At 41.7% G+C, this 21119-nt stretch overlaps 1 long non-coding RNA gene across 1 annotated transcript; it reads right to left on the reverse strand.

Annotated features, from left to right (window-relative positions):
* Positions 1–368: 368 nt before the first annotated feature.
* On the reverse strand, positions 369–16146 carry LOC115613580. Its single transcript, XR_003993444.1, has 3 exons — positions 16136–16146; positions 5648–5657; positions 369–472 (listed from the first exon to the last, which is right to left on the reverse strand). It is a non-coding gene; the product is annotated as an uncharacterized LOC115613580 (long non-coding RNA).
* Positions 16147–21119: the final 4973 nt, after the last annotated feature.

Here is a 21119-nt window from a genome sequence, read left to right on the forward strand (position 1 = left end):
TTCCTCCTTCTGCTATTTGCCAAATACAGCATGCCTAGTAATGAATACCACTGAACCCCTCCTTTTACTTCCTCCTGCTAAAGGAGGATTTGGAACATTCTTACTTCAATGACTTCATAACAGCTGAAACTACCTCCAGAAATGGAGGGAGGAAAAGATGCATGTGTGAAGCTTTCTGGCACCTTTACTGTAGATCACTTCTTGTGTGAGGAGCCCATTTGGAGTGGAAGAACATGAGCCAGCCCTGCGCCCATGGAAATTTCAAAATATACCAAGAAATGAAAATGATGGTAGAGGAGAACCACCATTCCATCTGCTCTCATAAGCTTTCAAATCCCACTTTCTTACTCTTAAAAAAAGGAATCATAGAATGAACTAGGCTGGAGGAGACCTTTAAGACCATAAGGTCCAACCACCACCCCAAGACTGCCAAGACCACCACTAAACTACATCACTAAGGGCCTCATCTACACTTCCAGGGACAGTAATTCCACTACTTCCCTGGGAAGCCTGTTCCAGTGCCTGACTAGCCTTTCAGTGAAGAAATTTTTCCTAATGTTCAGTCTAAACTGTCCCAGAGCTTTGGCAACCAGACCCATCTTTGCCCCATTGCATTGTAGTCCTAAACGTGACAAAGTGGTGGTGGTGATTTGACATGTCACACCCAATTCAAGAAACTTCTGGTTCCTTAGAAGATGCTCAAAACTAAGACTCAGTTCAGTGAGATTTTCCTAGGAACAGGTGAAATTTACAAATGCTTTTGTGTGAGCGAAAGGCAGAGACAGACTGTAGCAAACTGCACTAAGAAGGAAGACAAGAAAACCAAACCCATTTATTCAATGCACATCATTAATTACTTAGTTTACATCCCTAGCAAGCAGCAATAAACATCCTTCTGCTGCTTCCCATTCCTCGCCCCCAACCTTTCCTTTAGGAGCTCAGCTGGAGGCAAGGAAGGAGTGGGAAGGGAGGGAAACAGAGAACGTAACTCCGTAAACCAATTCCTAGCTCTCAAAAATACTGATAAATAGTTCTGCCACTATGTGTCAACGTTGACTTATAACCGCTGTGCTCCTTGCAGTCCTTACTCACTGCTGACAGCACAGCTCCAAATTTACTAACGCCATATCTCAAGAACAATTTGACTTGCTTGCCATTTCTACTGTCTTACTCCTGGAGTTTTCCCATGTCCCTCCTAATTGCATCCTCCCAAATCACTCCTTGCCAACAATCCATGCTATTACGATCCAGTACTTTCATGAAGCAAGAGAAAGTAATGTGATCAGTGAGAGAGCTGAAAGAGCCCATGCCACACTGTTTCATCCTATCCTACAGTAAACATACTTTCTCTAGGTGAGTGACATTGCAATAAAACAAGAACATAAAAAGAAGTGAACCCTTCTCAGCACAAAGGTCTTAATTCTCTGTCCAGGTGAAACCCCCCCCCAAAACACAAAGCAAGGACCATTTTAACGGGGTGGTAATTGCCTCATTTGCAAATTACACAGAATTTTCTGGTGAGAAAAAGCACTTGCTGTCACCTTGGAAATATATCCCATCATACAGAAAAAAAGGATACAGAATTAAAACCCTCAGATAAAGAAAGTAATCTTAGCGTAAACTCTAAGCACAGAAATAGTACTTTAAAAAGTAAGCCATGCTCGAACAAAAACATTCTCCCATTCAGAGATCTCATTTCTTTCTTTCTTCACAGACCTCAAAGGCACAGTGACACCGTGATCCAGAAGCCATCAGTTTACTTCTTCAGAGTAACAGATACACACCTGAACTCAAGAGTTACAGTTAAACTGGTACAAACATGAGAAAAGAATTCAAATTGCTAAACACAGCAATGGTTTGGGGAAAAAGCCACAGGTTTTCCATTACACAGAAGTAATGCCAAAGCACACCAGCTCTTTACACAGTATTTGTGACTAGCCAAGATTTTACTGAGTAGGAGAAAAGGGTTTTAGATGAAACTATCTAAACTGCAGTATCCCATTTCTGACTTAAGATGCAAAGCAAGCCAAAACATGACTTACATTCCTACCTCAGTTTCCCATTTACACAATGATGATACTAATATACAGACCCCTTTTCAAAATATTTTACTATCTTTGTTTGACAAACGCAACATTAAGTTTATTCATGCTAGTCACTTCTATCATACTCATTAGCTCTACTTGAAGACATCACAGCTTTAATAGAGACACCAAAACTGCTTCACAAATTTCAATTACCTTGTACAAATCGTTACTAGTATTATTTTATTAACTCTTATGTAATTGCCTGTTGTGCATACAATTACAAAGTTAATATAAGTAAATACCACTGTAGAAGTTCTTTCTGTACCTTTTATCTACACACCTAGCAGATGTGTGTGCTTACAGAATTTTTTTCACTAGCTGCAAAATCCCTGAAATTTCACTGTGTTTACACATACTGGTGTGATTTAGACATTAAAGCATGACTTTTTTTGTGATAGTGCTTACTTCCAAAGCAGCCATTTGTGTCACTGAAAGAAGCATAAATCATCTTACCATTCTGATATATGCAGAAATATTTATATTCACAGGAAATCTTGAAAGAGAGGATCACATCATTAGTGCTTTGATATTTTTTTAAATGAAAAGAAAACAAAGACAGCCACCTAGTTGGGTCTTAGGCATAATTAACATATCAAGATCCCAAATTACTAATCAACAGCTTTCACTCAGCTGCTGCCTATTGAGGGCAATGGTCTGCTTTTATAGAACACCTGAGAGAAGGTAGCATTCAGTTTTGAGCATTATTCCACAGAACATTATTAATTGGTAGAATAACTATGTGTTCCCTGAGGCAGCGATCAGAACTCTGGGCTCCCAGAGTGACTCAAGTACTTCATGTGGGAGCCAAATTTCCTTTTTCCCATGTACTACTTTCTGCATGATGACACAGCTTCAATAACACAGGTAACAAGTACTCTGCCTCTCTCCCAGTAAGCTACAGGCTTAAAGCATTTCTGGGTGTAGAGAGATGTGACTTTGAAAGTCATAAGGTTGCAAAGAAAACAATCTCTCACTTTCTGCATGGTTTCTCTGACAAGGTGTGACATACCAAGATGACACCTCCATCTCTTCTCCTACAATGAGGATACAGTTAAGGAAAAAATAAAAGCTCTCTTCTCTTTATAGGCATCTCTGCTCAGTGAAGAACTCCAAATGATATCCCAAATATTTCCAAATTAAACACTTGAAATCTAAAGAGAGGCAGGATAGATGATAAACCCTTCCGCTCCGTATTTCCTACTGGTTAGCTCTGTCCTGTGTTCAAAACACTGTTCTGGAAGTCATTTTTATGTACCTAGCTTCTCCTGTACCTCATTCGAGGAATGCAAGTGGAATTTGATAGGAGTTTCAGATTCAACTCCAGGGACAAGTGATTAAACAATAAAGCATTCTAGCATTTAAAGCGCCATACTTCATGGCACTGAATTGTTTTGGTATCTAGCTCTTAGAAACTGGTGTAATGAACCTGTGCTTACTTGCCTGCCTCAAAATTAAGAAGCATGTGAAGGTAAGCACAGCAAGTAGGTTTGTTTGGGTTTTTTCTAAAAACAGCGAGGGAGAAAAATGGTGCAAAACTAAATTGATGGAAAGCAGCACACAACTGTAATAATTGAATAAAAGAAGATATTTCAGGTAAGAGTATAGTAGATTTATCTATGCAAGCGTGAGCACGTCCTGTTCAGACCCCTACTCTTCCCAAACAAGTGAATACCGTGGGAGCCACGATGCATGGCGGTCCCTAAGAATTAGGTGGGAAATTATGAACCCATGATTGGAAAAGCAAGGAAAACAACAGATAAAAACTGAACTAATCATAGGACATCTCTTGTAAATAAACATAATGACGATGGAATTACTGTCAAATCAAGTTACACAAATTGCAGATCGTGAGCTGTAGCTGCGAAGCAGCCTGACTGATATTCAACATGAGCCGAGAGGCAGGCAGAGGACACCTCCAGCATATCAAGCAGCTCCTCACCCCACAGCTGCGGCTCCAGCAGCACAGCCAGGCCCAGGAGCGAGCTCCATGCAATACACGAGGCGTTACTTTCAGGTCTTGCTTCTCCACAGCGCGGTGCAGCCCTTGGCTACGGGTGGGATTACCCCGTTAGGAAAGCACTAGCAGGGATGATATGTGAAGCGACGGGCACAGGCCCTGGCAATGCCAGCGACCCATTCGCACATGCCTGCCTACCGCTGCCGTGGTGGAGCGGCTTAGGCTAAACAAAAACCTCAAACCGCTCGTTTGACCAACAGAGTTAAAACAAGGCAAACAACGGAGCCCCGGCGCCACCTCCTCAGCCCGGCGGCTCCGCCTTACCTCAGCCGCGGGGCCGCCGGTCTCCAGCTCCCTCTGCCGGGGCCGCAGCAGCCACCGAACCGGCGCCGTCCCGGCTCCGCAGCACGAACCCCTCGGTGCGCTCCCTAGCACCGGCGCAGCCGTTGGGGCGACCGTTAAATGGCCGTTGGAGCTGCCTCGAGCAGCGTCCTGGGGGCTTTGGTTGGCGGAGGGGGGAAGAGGGGAGGTGCCGGGCGCGGCCCGGGGAGCCCCTCGGAGCAGACGGCGGCCTCAGGGCGTCTGCCGGGAGGTGGGAGCGCTCCGGGTGCGAGCGCTGGAGCCGTGGGTGCGGAGGAAAGCCTGTAGCGGGTTTGGACATGCAGAAGGAAAGGGGCCGGACCCCTCGTTTGGAGCCGGGGCCCGGCCCGCGGTAGGGTCAGCGCTGCAGGGAGCGGGCTTGCTCCGGGTGGCAGAGGCTGTCCAGGCGCGCCTGGGCAGGGCCCCAGCGCCGCTGTGGAACTGCGGGACGTGCTGAGGGTCGGGAGATCGCCCCTCCAAGGAATTTCCGTCGGGCTGCCCGGCCGTCGCTTTGTGAAGCTCTTCTAAGAGGTGCAGCTGTGTTGTGCCTGTCACGGGGATATCTGATCAGAGCAAGATACCTCTCCCCGGGACAGATAAACCACCTTTCTTGTAAAAAGTAATCTCATTTTAAAGTTGAATGGTTTCCTTCAATGGAATAAGTTGTTTCTATCGTTTATTCTGTCTGTACAAAACACACCAGATTTGTTGCTAGAGATAAAGCTATAGCAAAGGACAATGTTTAACAAAGATATCAAAGGGTTTCTCTCAAAGTGATGCTCAATACACACTTCACATTACTAATACCAAGAAAAGAAAGAGATGGCCACTGTAGATCATCCATCTCCAGAGAGAAAAGGACTTTCCACAGCAGTTTTTTATGTAAAATTTCATCCAGTGCCCAAAAAGTCCGAATCGGTTCTTTCAGCTGTATTTCACCAAGGATCCTAGAATAAAATAGTAAACCCTTAAATAGGTGATTGCATCAATTTCACAATGTCAACCTTAATATGTTACTGTCACCCATCTGGCTGGGTGCATGAAGATCAGAAAGCATTAAACATTTTGTAGGTTTCTTTCCCTTCTCTCTCTGCTTGCCCAGCAGTTTGGCAGCATTTGCTTGGGAAACTGCAACAAATTATGTGAAAGAAGCAAAACCAAATATTGCCTCAACTTCCATAACAGTGTGAAGCTCATACTGTATCTCATTTAAATCTTCCTTTGAGGTCTTGGCCAGACAAACTGTTATTTAACTCACCTACTTTTATTTTTTAATAAAATTGTCTTTAAAATGTATGAGGTGCATTGGAGGGGGCAAGGTGTACAAGGACAGAAAGTGCACTGTCAGCCAAATAAGCAGCCAAATGCAGTAAATAAGTAATGAGAGGAAGCAGAAGGCTCTGAAAGATGGGCCCATAAAGATGTGGGAATGCCCAAGAGAGCAGTCTCGTACAAGAGCGAACAGTACAGCTCTGCTCCCAAAGCAAAGCACACCAAGCATATACGATGTGGAAGAGAAAGCTACCACTGCTCGGGGTAGATGCAGTAAGACTTTGAATGAAGGCACAGGCACTTACAAGACTAGAAGTATTACCGCTTTACATAGACATAGTCAGACAGATGCTAACTGCAGGTCACAAGGGAAAGGAGAATCAGTTCCTACTTGCAATGACAAGCTCCATATGACTGTCCTAGAAGGATGAGTCTGCTGCTTCAGTTCACAAAATATCTATCAGTAATGACTGAAGCCAGTTCAGGGAAATCTAGAAATGGCTCCTCTTCTTCCTTTCCCATCACTCAAGATCAGAAAGGCAACACTCACCTTTCCCTAATGCCATGTGTCTGGCAAGTCAGAGATGCTGTGCAGGATTTCTAAACCTTTACAGAATGGGCAGTACATGCCCAGGCTGCTTGTTTGTTCATAAGAATTAAGAGGATGATGGGGATAGACAGAAGGAAACAAGGGGTGCCTGCCACAACTGATACATACAGAAGTACAGGGGGAAAAATCCTGACATCCACTTGTTGGAAAGTGCCACTGCCACAAAACTGTTAAATCTGAGCTGATGCCATTATTCCCAAGTGTTTCATTGATTTGTTACATCGCCAAAACCATTATTAACTGCCCAGATCACTGTGTGCCCTTGGCTTCGCATTTCTCTATTTAAATAGATGGAGACTGGGGGAGATATTTTCAGATAGAGGAGCTGTAAATTTAAGCACTATTTGATTTTCAGAGGTGCTGAGATTTCTTAACTGCCAGTGAAATGAATCAGAGGGGCATTTGTTCAGCACTGCTGAAATTTAGGGTGGTTTTGTTCAGGTACTGCATTGATTTGAAAGTAAAAGCCTAGTTTACACACCCAGGTTGGACATTTTGACCATGACTTTTATCAAGCATCAGTCAAAGGCCAAGTGTAAGATCCGTGTGGCACATGGAAAAAACTTCCTCATTTCATTCTTCACAATGCTACTTTCTCAGTAGCACATGGTGCTCTGGAGATTGATGGGTCTTTATTATGTTAATACTCATGCTCATTAATAGAGTTGTCGTCTTTGGGGCAAGGTGGGGAGCCTGAGAGTTGATTGATAGTAAGTTTTCTGACACTGGTTGTGGAAAGCCCTTTTCTCTGTTTCTTCAGAGTGAGAAACCTATAAAAAGATTTGTTTTACCATGAAAATGAACAAGAGCCTGTGGTACATTAATTTTTCATATGGGAAAGATAGAAACAGGTTGCAAGTTTAAATAATTTACTTAGAAGAGGTAACATCCTCCCTTTTATCTAAAACTCATTCATTTTTCAAATACACGTATTTCTGAGGAACAAACTACTGCTGGCTCCTGAGCAGTTGGTAGTAGGTGTGCCCCTAACAGCAGCTCATCCCACCACTGCAGGATCAGGTGTAGAAGTTATCACACTGTAGTGGCAGGCTCTGCTGTCCATCAGTCATCCTGCTTTCTGGGCTTAAGCTGTATATAAGGAAGAGGAGCCCCTCCCAAACCTTTCATATGATTAATACTATGCAGAGGGTTATGAAAGTGCTAAATAGAGAACAAGAACAGGAAATATTTGAAATGCACCAAAACCATTCAGAATACTTCACCAGAGCAGAAAAATGGAGACTGTCTATTTACAAGCAGTCTCATCTTGCAGAAATCTCCATCCAAATATCAATGTTGAAAGCCTTTCTTTGTCAAGAATTCACTTTAGTTAGAGGCTGAATCAGAGACCAAAATCTCCTGCTGCTTTTAACACCTTTCCCAACAAGGGTGTTACAAGCATAACAGTAAAGTTTACTTTTTAAGGCATTGCTCTCACATGAAGAAAAGCAGCTTGGAAAATGCCATCACCTGAAGCCTCCCACCATGACGGGAATGGCATTAGTGAAGAAGCTGGCAGAAGATGAGCATCTTAATTTCTGCTGGGTGGTATTGGGGTGTAACCATTCACACAGGTCTTTCTACCATGTGGGTCTTCTAACAAGGAATTAGATCAGTGTCTCTCATCTCTCACTACAGAACGACCTTTTTAAGCAAAAAGTGTAGAAAAAAATCATTGTTTTCAAAATTCCACATTACAAAACCATCTGACAGATGGCAGCTGACAGGGAATGTGGCTGTTTTGACCTAACTTACATGTCTGAGGAGCAAAGAGCATCCCACAATTGGGATGGGTAGTTAAATCATGCTTACATTATTTGCTAATGATTAGTTTGTGAGAGCTGATTATAATAGATACCAGTTATTTTCCAACAGCTATATGACTTCGTGGAATAAGCTCATATCAATCTGATTTTAGATTGCAAACATTGCAGCGCCAAACAGCGAATGCTATGAATGCAGTCCCTCTGCTAAAATTTCTTCGCGCAAAATACTCAGTGAGTAGTTCTGGGTGTGAGATCCACTTATAAAACTGTCATCTGTTCAGAAACAAAATTCAAACTCAGTGGGTAAATAATTTGTTACAGATAGCTCGGGTAGATCGACAGTGTCAGGCTGGGCATATTGTTGCTGTTCTCCTGTGTACCCACTTGTAAGGGGAGATGCTGCAGATCAACATAAAGGACAAGCAGAACTTCAAGCATTTTCTTTATGGAAAAAATGACTGTGATGCTTTTGTCACTTGCTTCCAGTAGACAACATGAAGCACTGGGCAAGAAATAGGAAGCTTTAATAGAACAAAGCTTTTCTAAAGGGCAAGTCACGCAAGCACTCTCTAAATTTTCCAGAAGAACAAGCACACATTTTGCAGGCAAATCTGCTGTCCAGCTGGATCTGTTTACCACCTGCCTTATCTCAGAGGCACAGCTGAAATAATAACAGGGGTTTTGATGCCACTGAGTTGCTGAAATAAGGCTCATTAAAACTCAGGGTGACTTGGGAATGTGAAGTATTTGCTACAAGATACAGTAGTGTCAGTGTCTGACATGTATGACTGCCCTCATTGCTGGCCATAAGCTAGCCAACAATGAGGCCTGTATGCTCAGGGGGATTGGAATATGACTTGGTTTCAGTGTGAAGAAGGGGCTTGAGGAGGATACGGGAAAAGGGAGGATAGGTATAAATCCAGGAAGCTGCAGATGGACAGCCTAGTCTGCATCTGTATCAGCGTTGCTGCCACATTAGATGGTGGCCAAGATCACATTTACCCCTCCAGAGCTTTTATAAGGAGCTGGAGCTTCCAGACAGGATGGAGAGAGAACTCCTATGGAACTGGGTACAACACAGAACTTTTCCTATTAAAGAACTGCGATTAGCCTATTGCTTACTGTACTTCCTCACCTTGGTGATTTGAAACCTGCTTCATGCTGACCATGCCTGGCTATGATCCCAGTGCACAGGACCTTGCTGTGAAGGCAGTTGGCTACCTAGGAAGGATGATTAGTGACTTCCCCCCATCACCCTCACCCAGCAAGGAAAGTAACTTCCTTATCTGACCTCTGCAGAAAATCTGAAGCCTCAAGCAGCCATGGCAGCAAGATGAAGTACGTACTTGATCAGTAGGAGTCTTGCCACTGGTATCTCTGGACACTTCTGCCAGCCCTCAGAGAATGCTTGGCTTTTGCGCCCTCCAACGAAGACTCGTGCTTTTCTATCAGTTCCTGAATCATCTTTTTGTCACTGCAAACATAACAGAGCAAATGAGTATTCACTAAAGCTGGGGACTTCTAACTAGGACTTTTCTATTAACACTCATTCTGAATCCTTATCCACAAAGGTGAAATATTTGGCCCATATTGTTTATTGCTTCATGTTAAGTAAAATGATTGATTCTTCATGGAAGGGAAGTACTGGCACAGAGGTATCAAACAAAATCCTAGTTCTAACCCACAACTGTGTTACCATGTGGGAACCAGAAGAATATGTCAAAAGAATCAATGTGCCTTTACCCTTCATTATATAGTAATAAGAATTACTGAATCTCTGACTTGCTCTTCTCCATTTTGTCTCTCTGAAGCAGAGCAACAGAATATATATATACACTGAGTTACCCAAATCCAGCATTTAAGACAGCAGAAAACTGATTGTAATACTGTGCTCTGCCAGCTCTTCAGAGATCAGATAACAGTTCATAATTGCTAATTCAGCCTCAGAAACCCCAGTGAGATAGGCTAGAGCCATTTTGAAACATGAGAAAACTGAGACAGAGTGAAAGACTATGACTCATGGAGTATTGCTTTAGGAAGACATCTTAGAAACTTGGAATTGCTGCATCAGACTACTTCATGAAGGCTCGGCCCCCAGTTCTCACTCTGCTCCAGAACAGCGTGCCTGCTTAGCTTAATGATATTGGTCACACATTGGCAGTTGCTACCACCAGATAAATCGGAGGAAGGTATAAGATCCTAGATCATAAAACCCCATAATTCCCACGGCATACACTAATCACTTTTATTAAAAACACTGTCTCCCTCTTGATTAATTGCTGCATATACCTGTTGTTAGTTTTTCAGCAGCCAAGCTTTAACAGGCCAGAGAAGGATGCCTTCTTTCTACAGCTTTATGTCACCTTATGGCACCCTCCTGGAAGATGGTTCTTCAGACAGAGAAGCTAGAGCTCAGCTATCCAGGTTTCTAGACAAGTGCTATAACTTTATCTTTTAAAAAATTAGAGGCATCATCAGAGCCACAACATTTTAATGAATTTATGACTGCAGTGCTCAGTGCTGAACCCACAGCTGTTTTTATGAGTGAAGTACTTACCCTTGGTGCCTTCTAGATGGGGCCCTTCACCTGTCAGGTCTGGTTCCTGTTTCACCGCTCTTGGCATTATAATTCTGGATATCCTTGAACAGGTAAAATGAAGTCTTCCAGCGGCTTTTTGTGTTCCCAGGTTTGGACAGGCACTGGAAAAGGAGGCTGGTTTTGCTTTTGTTTTCTGCAACTGTAATGTCGGACTGAGGTGCCTGAAGTTAGACACCTAAAAGTCTTTTGCACTAGCTCATAATGAGTCCAAAGGAGGAAAGAAAATTGTACTCTACATTCAAGCTCTGTGAAACCAGAGTAATTAGTCCTTTATTAGGGAACCACCTTACCACCCCTCCTTTTAACTTCAGCCTCTGTGTTTTTCCAAGAACATCTAGAACTGGAAATCCATAATATTTTGGATTGTTTGCTTTGTCTGAGAACTACTTGTTTTAACTCATCACCCACTAAAATCTTTGGGTCCTTCTCTATCTAAGGGATGAATAAGTAATTTGCGGGGGAGGCATATAGAATCATAGAATAGTTAGGGTTGGAAAGGACCTTAAGATCATCTAGTTCCAACCCCCCTGACATGGGCATTCCCATGTTGCCCAAGACTCCATCCAACCTGGCCCTGAACACTGCCAGGGATGGAGCATTCACCACTTCTCTGTGCAACCTGTGCCAGTGCCTCTCCACCCTCACAGTAAAGAACTTCTTCCTTATATCTAAGCTAAACTTCCCCTGATTAAGTTTGAACCTGTTACCCCCTGTCCTATCACTACATGCTGGTGTTCAGTTTTTCTTTACCCATTAGAAAATCAGGATAGTCTATTATGTTGTTGTAGTGAAAATACAGCTCTCCCCTAAAGTCTTCAGAGTGACAAAGGAGCTGATTTCAGTGGTTGGTTACATATTCATTTTAATGGAATTTTTCCTTCCTTCCTTCCTCATTAGCCAAGAAGGGACTGTTTCAGATTACTGCTGTCTCCCACAGTTTTCCATGTTCTCCCAGGGAGGTGAATGTATCCAGGAGGCAAATGAAGCCTGTTTTAGCTCTGTCTAAATATTTAAATACCCGGGATTCCCTTCAAGGGTTTTTCATTTAGCTGCCTCTCCTTCTGCATATACATTTCAGTTGATCTAAGCAGCTCATCCTATTTTCCTGCTGAAAAGACCAGTAGTCATGTATCTGATTTACCGTGACAGTATAGAAGAGAAGCACTTTTCCATGCTCAGCTCAAGACACTTTGCAATCCATCTTCTTCTCCTGCACCTCCATTTCATAGTCATCCTAGCCTTGCAGAGCTGCGATTTGCAGAAATTAATGCCACGGACATTACTACACAATCACCTCTCTGTTTTGTGGGATTGGGTTATTCAAATTGTGGTTTATCACTAGTATGGCTGCAGAGGTAGTTGGCTCTGATGATACACTTTTATGTTATAGTTTAGGTGCAGTGGTGGGGAACATGGACATACCACATACAGGCTTGGAAGCCACAGAGCTATTCTGGTGGCATGGAGCCCTAACTATAAACCTTGTCAGATTCAAAGTATGTCAGTGCCTGCACCACACTGGCAGGACTGGGTAGGCTGTCAGGAACAGTGTGCAGGGACAACTTCCAGAGCCACAGGAAGCAAGATGGAGTAGAGCTGTGCACAACAACTCTGCGCAAGCTGGATCTGAGCTAATGCCATGCAGAACCACTGCCTCTGCACCTGCAGCTTCGTGCTCCTGGTTCCAGGGCTTGTTCATTCAAGCCATCATGTAGCTGCAAGACCTAAATCCAGACTAACACTGTGCTGGATTAATGAATTGTCTCTCTGGAAGACTGAGGAACACTAATGTGACTGCAAGAGCCTACCTAGCTCTGGTATGGCCAGACAAAAAACTTGACTGAACTCAGACCTGCACTGGACAGAGATATTGGGTATATCATATTGTGTTCTCTGGTGCATCAAATAGTATGTGTTTAGGATTCTCATCTCACAAGTTTCCCCATTAAACCTTTGATGATGGAAATTTTACTATAGGATCTCTCTCCTCTCTTATCTGATAGTATTTATGTATATGGGAAGAAGAACAAATATGGCAGCTGAGATCTGCAAATTTGCCAAGCAGTGCAACTGCCACAGCTCAGTGCACATGTTTCCATTCGTAGCTGAATGCATTTTGCAAGAGATTCTAAAGATGAAAAACTGTTAAGATATGACTATCAAACACAGCTTCATTCTTGGCTCATTTTCTGTCTCTGATGCTTTACTTATTTACACACAGATAAGATGGAATCAATCTGGAGTAGCGCCTGTCTTCCATTTCCAAGAGGCTTAAGAATGGCCAGGCAGATTGCCAAGGATGGATGCTACTGGAGAGGCCACCTGACAGAGAGAAAAATGAACTCGTTTCTCTAGCAGCGGTGCTAAATTAATTAACTGTACTTTGTAATACATTTGATAGCTTTGGCCTTTCATGTTCAGGAAAAACACCACTTTGGAGGGAAATAACAGTAAATAATTTTTTGAACTAGCTGATTATGACTACTACTTCTCCACTTCTAGCTCTACTTTCAAGTCCTTGGCTGTCCTTTTTCCCCCATTTACGTGCATGATTTCCTTCAAACTGATTTAATAGAAAGCACATTTGCATGCACGTTTCGTTTCACTTCAGTTTCTCCTAAAATAAGCTTCTTTGGGATTTTTGGCTTCACGTATCCATTTTTTGCCACAGCTGCTCAGTTTTCTCTTTGTTTTGGCTGAGGTACAAAATCCGAGATTCTGAGTAACTTTGCTTATTGAGGTTCCCTACTACAACCATTAGAGAGTGTTTTCTCTTGATCAGAGTGCGCAAAATTAATTCCTACAGATCTCAGGCTAGCTGGTGGGTTAGTTAGCCTCGTCTCTTTCTGTCATCAAAAGAAGAGTATAGCTTGAATAGAAAGAGGCCATGAGCATGGAGAACAGTGCAATTATTTCAAGTTCATATTTTTACCAGCTGTTAATCATGCCAGCAGTTTCCTCCCACTCTGCTTCATGTGCTGAGCCTCCTCATTTCCTTTAATCATAGATTAGTGCACTTGTCAAGCAAAAAGATTCTCACAAAGACCAAGGCTCTTCTGAATTTAGGGATTGTCAGTCCTGACAGCCTTTCAGCTATGTTTACTGGGTATGTTTAAGCAACCCAATTCATGGTAAAACAGTTTGTCAACAAGCTGAGATACCATATTGATCCTTGCTGGTTATATTGCGGTATTGTGGGATCATGACACATACTAGCGCACCAAATCCTGAGTAAAGGCCATCCCAGCATGGAACATGCTAGCTACTTTCTCTAGATTTGAAACTGCAATGAAAACAGGATACTGTGTTTTCTACTGAGACGGTTAGGGTTACTGTATAAGCCTAACTCTTCACCCACTTTTCTGGATAAAAAGCCTACAGATATATGAATATATGCACATGTATGTATGAAAAAGTGCAGGAGCACACATGAACACTTTCTTCGATCCAGCTCCCCAAGTCTCTCAGCTAACTTGCAAATACATACCAAAGCTCTAACGAAGTAGCTAAAACAAGCAAAGACAATATATTATATTTATCCATGATTTCAACTCTTCCAATTCTGCCTCACACAAATCATGGTGGTTGGCAATGTTCTGGCACAGTGTGAGCGGCTGCAAATCCTGGAGTTCTGTAGTGATGTTACTCAGTAAGCGCCTGTGTATTACATACTAAATCACAGAGTTTTACCAAAGAAGTTGCAATATCAGCTGCTTTCCTTCATTGTTTGTATTTATGGGGAGTGTTCATCAGTGATAAGGTCAGTTTGTGCTGCTGTTGTCACTGCCTAGAGACTGAGAACGCAGTGATTTCTCAGAAATTCTTTCTGCTTCATGCTGGCCTGTGTCACCTGGAAAATGAACTCTGGCTTAAGCAATCAACAGAGTGGTACAGCCAGCGCAGATTCTAGGCACATTTGAGAGAGACTTTTGGTCTCATAACTGCATAATGGTCTGGTTTACACTATTTACTCTTCATGGAAACTATTAAGTTTTCTGCCTGGGCACTTAGGTACCACAGAAAGAAGCACTGCCTGTGCCTATCTGGGTTAGATTGGCCCAGTGAGTTAAGAGTGTAACATTAAACTCTGTGGCTGAATCAACATTAGTTTCTAAAATGTAGAAGAAATTGCCTGGAATAAAACCCCATGTAAAATCAGAAGGGCAAGTATCAGTGTCCCAGCAATGGCAAAATTAGGTGTCTGAAAAAAACAAAACAGTGGAACGTGCATGGCTTGAAGGTAACCTTTTTGCCATAGAGCTAGTATTTTCACAAAACAAAGGGATCTTTAAATACACTTTAATTATATGGGTGACAGCCTAGTAGCAGACCCATATAAATAAAATATTGTAAAAGTATTATGTTTATAGTATTTGCTCACCCACCTGCAATCTGTAAGTCAAACCCAGAATCCTGTATATGAGAAATAAAAACTGATAGGATGTGCATTAATGAAGGCCCATGAAATTGAGAATTGTTGCCATGTTTTGTTTTCTTTTTATGTGTTTTTTTGTTAAGTCACCTCAATGTATCCTAAACACCTAACCCTAACCTGCTTGCTTGCGATAGCTCCCATCCTTGAATGCTCCTGTTCAATATATGATGCCTTCTGTTCACTCCTTGGTGTTTCTACAGCTTTCAGTATTCAGAAATTCAACTTTAAAAGCCTTCCCCAATTTAACACAGAGCCCTGATGCATCCCTAACTAGGGAGAATAATAAGATGAACCAGGCACACAACAATGGTCCACTAAGGACAGTCTCTGTCGCAAACCTTTGAAAAGCAAAAGATAAACTCCCGCTGGAATACACAAAGAAGCAGTAACCATATGGGGATTGTGATGTTGAATATATCAGAGAAATCAAGAAAAATATATCTAAGGATAAGTCAACATATGGCAGGCATCAGCAAGGCTTACACATTCTCAGCTTGGGTTGTGTGTTTCTTACACAGGTCAAAGAAAAAATGCTAATGCCAGGGAAAAATACGAAAGATCAAAGTCTGCACATGAGTTAAAAGCATCTCGATATGTGGGCACAGCAAGTAATCCATAAAGCAAAATGAGCAGCATAATATATTGCAAGCTGACGCTTCTAACACCTGATTGCAGCCACAGGGGTGCAGCCACCTCAGCTCCCCCAGCCTGCAGCCTGGTCTTCTGACCACCAGGATTTGCATCATGAAGAAAAAAACAATCAGATCTCATATTGCAGGACAATCAGTCATCACATGAAGGGATAATTAGAATTTCCCTTTGTCTTATACCATGCTGATCACCATGGCTCCTGAAAATGCACTTTAAACAAAAATTAAACTGTTGTTTTTTAATCATTCCCTCTTTAACCCCAGAATCACTTCCTGACTTTTATTTTCTGTCCAGGACCACTCAACAGGTCATCTACGTTTTAGAGAACACTTTCCTTCAACTGAAGCATCGGACACTAGTCCCTGCCAGCAGCAATACAACTGATTTGACAGAGCAACACATGGGTGACAACATCTATGCTAGGAATAGTTTCCTGTCTTTCTGAATGCAGTTCATACCTTCACAAACTGGTCAAATTTGTTTTGTAATGCACCAGTCTATCATTCAGTGAAAGTGAGTTAGCAATTTCCAAGGTAATTCCCCCTATTTCCCTGCCAACAGCTTTGACAGGAGCCCTTGGGGAAATAACCATTAAGCAAACATCTGTGTACTTCCTATCTATCAGCATCTCAACAGCTTCAGAATTGAGGGCTGACATGAAGGACCTGCCAGCTTTACCAGAGCCCAAATTCTGAGGCAGCTCAGATTAGCAGAAACTCTGACTCAACAGCGATAAAGACCCAGAGAGATACTGAAGTGCACAAAGCAGCAAATTGCTGTTTTCCTAAATGTGTTATGTTCACCTTGATACAATATATGTCAATTTTCACAATAAAAATCTCCCTTGAGAACCTGCTGCAGGATTAGTATTGTCATCTGTCTAGTGTCATCTCTCTGGTGATGATACATCATATTGTCATCTTGTCAAAATGATTAAGTGAGCTAAAAAGCTGAAATTTTAGCACTTCCATGACAAATAAAATGCATAAAGGGTTGTTTCTTTTTGTTGGCATCTGCTGTATTTTAGTAATTTGGCTCTGAAGGAGGAGGGAAAAGGAAAAACACGGTGGGGAGAAAGACAGGTAAGGAAAACCATAAATCTTGAGAAACATAAGACTGTGATCTGCCCATCACCCTTAAGATTAAATTCACTCAAACAACAATCAGCAATTTTATTTTCACTTAAGAAGAAAATGAAAAATCAACTTGCTACTTCACTTTCTCAGGAGTAAAATCTAAACAATAGCTGTAACCTAGTAGTTTCAACAATAAATTCAGGGGAACAGAATATGTTAGTATTTTCCTTACCGTAAAATGGACCAGCCAACACTTCCAACTACACCTGAAATACATCTTTGCATAGCACCTAGCAGAGAATATTGTCTTCAGTTAGACCACTAGTGAAACTGCGATCTTATGTCACCCTTAATATTTATTAACAACAGGGAGTCATTGCAAGTAACATTTGTGATGGAGGCTGTACTGTAGTTATCCTGATACAAACTTGTAATCAAGTTGAAAACATTTGATATTTTGGATTTAGATATTACACAAACACATCAATTGAATAAAAGTCAACCACTAAATTTGACGTAGGACCACTAGAGGGAACCGTGGGGTATTCTCTATGGCATCTTAAACTTATGTGCTTACTGCTCTGTCTCGCCCACAACAGCTTGGTTTGTTTGGCATGCCTGCTACAGCAGTCAGCAAAGAGAGATCATATTCAATACACATAATACAGATATCTTCCAACTTCAGCGTTCACCCTACTTGCCATTGACTAAATAGTGAACCAGGATTTTGCAGCCTTGGAAAGCAGATGATCTAAAGTATTTTGTAATATTCTGGTCCTAGAGACTCATACAGACACTACACTTACTTGTAGGTCAGTTGGTTGATGTGGCACCTCCTTGACTATGGACCATGATAGCCTAAAGTGAAGTACCGGGCCCTTTCATGAGCTCCTTCATATACATATATCCAGCAAAAGGATCATTTTCTGAAGATGAATAAGAAGCCTTTTTCTTCTTTCCTTCTCCTGCTGAAAGAATATCTGAAATGCGTAATAGTTAAGCATAGAAATCATTGTGTTTAAGTTACTGGGGCAATCATTTCCCTAAACAGCTACCACTGGGAGCTGTTCAGAGTTAATGCTTGGAAAACAAGAAAGGAAATGCCCTGGAGTATTAATAAACTTACATCTTGCGTTTCTGAGATTGCCAGTATTAACAAGGACATGAAAGCAACAGCAGCATCCTTTTTGAGCAGGTGTTTTAATCACCCTAGTCATGTACTGGAACTCTAAATGTGGGCCCGTACACCCAGACAGATTATGTGCAAGTGCAAGAGAGAGTGGAAGTTCTTGAACACACCATCAGTCAAACCTGAACCCGGCAAATGCCATGAGATTACAGGATTTGTTGGCTGTAAACTGTGGGTCCTAGTCTAGTTTGAATCATAAAGAAAGGTCAGTTTAATTAATTCAGATCTCATAAAATATGCAGGGTAATGTATGTATGCTTATACTATTGCTTCCAATTCCTGAAAAGTGGAAAGAATACTGGAGCTTGCTTGCTGGTTGTTCTAATCAGAGACTAATACTGAATCATGATTGTGACAAAAATTTCCCCAGTTAGTTTTTCAGACTTCGAAATTACCAACTCTGAATGCAGTGTTCTCTGCAGTGTTCTCCGCCCAAATACTTCTACAGGTCTGCAGTTGGGAACAATGCTTTTCACCAGAGAGCTACCCATATTTCCTTACATTTAAATAAACCTTTCCACCAGTCCTATATGAGAACATGGCCAAAGAAAATGTTTGTGTAGTAATGACATGCTTTATTTCCCTTTCAGCAGATTGAACTTGAGAATCAGAGAACAGAGCTGTCACCAGTAGAAAGCCCTCCACCGTGGGGTTACAACAGCACAAAGAGGATGAAAGCTGCTGGGACCAGGGCTAGAAAGCAGTACCGTTAAAACACATGGGAAAGAGTTAATTGTACATATTAACTGGAAAGCTGTTGTCTGGGAATATTTGTATAGCCCTGCTGTTATCTCCTATGTTTTTGCTGAAAAACACATTTCTTCTAACAGCCTCAATTGCAAAGGCAGTGCTTTTTTATCCTCCTAGTAGGTTTTAACCTAGACAACTCTGTGACAGCATCAAAAGCATAGGTAATTCCTTTCGTCTTTCCATTAACTTCCAAGGATAGCTGTTTCCATCTGATATTATCATTAATAAGCAATCAAAATGTAACTATAATGTAAGTTTATATATTTGCAGCAAGCTTCTACTGATGCTGTATAGCTTAGAACATGGCTAAAATAACATCATGACAGATTTCACTTATATTAATAAAACCCGATTTATCAGTTCATTAATATTGAAATTATTAGCTTAAAAATGCATCTGTAAAAAATTGTCACCTCTGTTACATGATGCTGAAGTCTGAACAGTGCAAGTAGCAATAAAACTACACTATGTCAGCACCTTCACAAAAATATCTTTTCACCCAGCAGTTGATAACAGAAGGTGATAATGTCATGTCTGAATTAAAACAAGGGTATTTATGTTGTGATCTAATACAAAGCATGTAGCATAAAGAACACACCTGTCAAAAATAGATCTATTTGTACCAGATTCTCATTTCTGAAAATGCACATCTTAAATGTTCATTAGACTGTTTGAAAGCAAGACCTTTTGAATGGTGTCAGTTTAAGACATTGCAATGATGGACCAATAGTGAATTGCCTTGTTAAACAGAATGGACTTGTAGACCTGCACTAGGGAGCCTCAGGTGTGCCTTAGGCAAATTTCTAATACTCTTACCATGCCCCTTATTGATATCTTTGAGTACATTTGCTTGTGTGTGATCTTTTCATATACGTTGTGCCTAATGAAACCATGAAATCAGGCTGCAAAATGGCTATTCTTCAAAAATAAATACATCTGAACAGACCTCAGAGTTGGTCTCATGCAGTCTCCAAGGCAAGAGCAATTAGAACTAATTGTTGCTAGAAGAATTTTGATTTTTATATGGTTTTCAAGCAGCAATCCTGGAATCTGCAGAAAAGCTTTCTACCTAAGAATACAACAGCCCACATTTCCAAAGCTCACAAATTCTCTGAATCAAATTAGGGATCTTTCATTAGCAAAGCTTGTGCATGAACACAGCTGATTTGCTTGTAGCCATTTGCGTACATCAGCTATGCAGAAATATGTGCAAGTATGCATGACCTACGGGCAAAGTCGGCAGTAGGGCATGCAATTTGAGAATAACCAAGGCGCAAGACAGTAGCTAAGGGTAGATAGGGGATATGGATGCTCTGGAGAGCAGTTAACTCTCCATGAGGCTGAGTAAACCCCTTGTCTATTCCATAGCTATGCTTCCCTGGCTGGGGGGCAGGTTGATTACCTGCATACAGCAGATGCATGCCCCAAGCAGCAGCTCCAGTCTTCTAAACACCACACTACGTAGTCATGAAAGACTATGAATGAAACTGGGGACAGAGAAGCAAGTCGCAGGTAGAAGCATAGGTATGACCTGACAGATCTGAAAATGTAAAGCTATTCTGCAGTGCACAGAGGCATGGGTCATCTGTTTATTCCTCCAGAAACAAATGATGGGAAAACTCAGGATGGCTTTGTAGAGGAAATAATTACCTCACAAATACGCTTGGGGCCTTGAAAAAGTCACTGAGCACAAGGATGCCAATTATCTAGTTTGTATATTATATTTAGGTTTCCAAGAAGCTTTTGATAAGGTTCTTCACAGAATCTCTCTCTGCTGTGGGCTACCATCAGACACACCTGATGTAGAATGGGGAGACTGTGTTGCTCAGCAAAGGCTCCAAGAAACTGAGCTGTCATAGGATACAGAATGTCCTCTCAGAAAGAAATAACTGTTCAAGTAGGAACCCAAATACACTCTTTATATTCTAACAGTACCTCCTTTTGCCAATGTGATTTTATCTCAGAGATGGTGATATGTCAGTGCTAAGCAATACCACTCTCTCCATTATACACATGCTGTGAATCTTTGCATTCAAAAGCCCAGGGAGATGTTTGATCAAACAGAGCTACAGAGGGGAGCATTTCCACCAACATATCAATAACAACCAGCCTGCATCCTCTCTGCGAACCAGAAGGGAACCTGTGCAGCAGTCAGTTTGTTGCTGAGAGGAGTGAAGATTTCTGAATATTTCAGTTTCTCCCCAAGTTTTCAAGAAAAAAGCTTAATGATTTAAACATCAACATTCAAATGTAATATCTTAAAAAGCAGACAACAAAGTGTCGCTCATAAATGGGACTAAAGTGGTCACTGCATAGACCAGGCACACGCAACTTCCCAATGACTCAGCTGCATTAAGGGATATTTTT

This window comes from Strigops habroptila, chromosome 10, assembly GCF_004027225.2.
Source record: "Strigops habroptila isolate Jane chromosome 10, bStrHab1.2.pri, whole genome shotgun sequence".
In the NCBI taxonomy this organism is placed as follows: Eukaryota; Metazoa; Chordata; class Aves; order Psittaciformes; family Psittacidae; genus Strigops; species Strigops habroptila.